The sequence below is a fragment of the Enhydra lutris genome, unplaced genomic scaffold (genome assembly GCF_002288905.1).
Source record: "Enhydra lutris kenyoni isolate GAN:26980312 unplaced genomic scaffold, ASM228890v2 scaffoldscaffold4, whole genome shotgun sequence".
Lineage (NCBI taxonomy): Eukaryota > Metazoa > Chordata > Mammalia > Carnivora > Mustelidae > Enhydra > Enhydra lutris.
This window is the reverse complement of record NW_019154088.1, coordinates 212,891-214,697: the sequence shown is the minus strand read 5'-3', so window position 1 is coordinate 214,697 and position 1,807 is coordinate 212,891. Positions and strand designations below refer to the sequence as shown.

At 35.9% G+C, this 1,807-nt stretch overlaps 1 pseudogene; it reads right to left on the bottom strand.

Annotated features, from left to right (window-relative positions):
• Nucleotides 1-624: 624 nt before the first annotated feature.
• LOC111161672 lies at nt 625-1,119 on the bottom strand (annotated as a pseudogene).
• Nucleotides 1,120-1,807: the final 688 nt, after the last annotated feature.

The window sequence follows — 1,807 nt, the reverse complement described above, 5'->3', positions numbered from 1 at the left end:
ATTCCAGAGGAGGAGAAAGCAAAGCATGGAACTCATGGCTTTCTCCCCATGATTCTTTAGTCTTGCAGTTAATTTAATTTTTTTTTTAATTTTATTTTTTTCTTCTGCTAAATTTTTTTTAACTTTTACCCTTTCCTTTTTTAACGTTTTTAAACTAGTTTATCTTAACACCTTTCATAAAAAAAATAATCTTTTTTGAACCTTCATTATTACAGTCATATTTTATCCTTCATTGTATCTAACTTTATTTTTTGTATACACACAGGGTTTTTTCTTCTAAAAAATTTGGGGTAAAACTTCTTCTAATAGATCAAAATATACCCTAAATATAACTCTGGACTTGTTCTGGTCTCCAGCCTGAGCAAATTCTCTCCACTTTCTTTTTCTTTATTCTCCCAACCAACTTACTTAATAACTCCCTTTTTAGAAATTAAAAAAAATTATTTTTCATCTTTATAGGCATATTCCATCCCTTCATTGTGTTTACCCTTATATATGTTTTTCATTCTTTAAAATTTTGGGAGGTAGTTTCTTCTAAGAGACCAAAATACTCCCAAAATTAAGTGGGTGACCTGGTTCTAGTCACCAGTCTAATATATATATTTTTTTCTTTCTTTTTTTTCACATTAACATTCTTAGTTTATTAATCCTCTCATGAAAAATCTGCACAATCACCACAGATAAAGCCACTGCAGCATCTTTACTCCTTCTGTTGTCCAATCTCCAGCTCACTTTTTGCCAGCACCAACATTGGCTTTCGCAGTCCCCTGACTTTCTTCATTCTGTTCTTGCGTTCTTTTTGCTGTTTTCTTGAGGTTTTTTCTTCTCATACAGACCATGTCTTGCAAGTCTATGTTTGGGTTCATTTTTCTTTGCATAATCCAAGGAATCATAAATCATGCCAAAATCAGTTGTCTTGCCACCACCAAAATGGGTTCTGAATCAAAATACAAATATGACACCTGGTGTGGTCTTGTACATTTTGGCTAGTTTTTCCTGAATTTCTGTCTTAGGTACTGTTGCCTTTCCAGGATGAAGGACATCAATAACCATTTGTTTGCACTGAAGTAGTCGGTTGGTCATGAACTTCCTGGTCGGGATAGTTACTGTATCATTCATGATGGCGGCCGAGCTTCAAGCAGCCGGAGAGGAAAAGAGACTATTATTTTCTTTTTTATATTTCTTCATTTGTTTGTTTGTTTGTTTGTTTTTAATTTTTTTTTCTGAACTTCTTTTTATCCCCTTTCTCCCCCCCACACGATTTGGGGTCTCTTCTGATTTGGTTAAAGTACAGTTTCCTGGGGTCTTTGCCACGTTTTTGTGTATTTTATTTGCTCCTTCATATATTCTTATCTGGACAGAATGACAAAGTGGAAAAACTCACCAAAAAAAAAAAAAAAAAAAAAAAAAAGAACAAGAGGCAGTACCCAAGGCTAGGGACCTAATCAATACAGACATTGGTAATAGGTCAGATATAGACTTTAGAATGTTGATTCTCAAGGTTCTAGCCAGGCTTGAAAAAGGCATGGGAGATATTAGAGAAACCCTCTCGGGAGATATAAAAGCCCTTTCTGGAGAAATAAAAGAACTAAAATCTAACCAAGTTGAAATATAAAAAGCTATTAATGAAGTGCAATAAAAAATGGAAGCTCTTGGGGTGCCTGGGTGGTTTAGTGGTTAAAGTGGGTTAAAGCCTCTGCCTTCAAATCGGGTCATGATCCCAGGGTCCTGGGATCGAGCCCCACATCAGGCTCTCTGCCCAGCAGGGAGCTTGCTTTTCCCTCTCACTCTCTGCCTGCCACTCTGC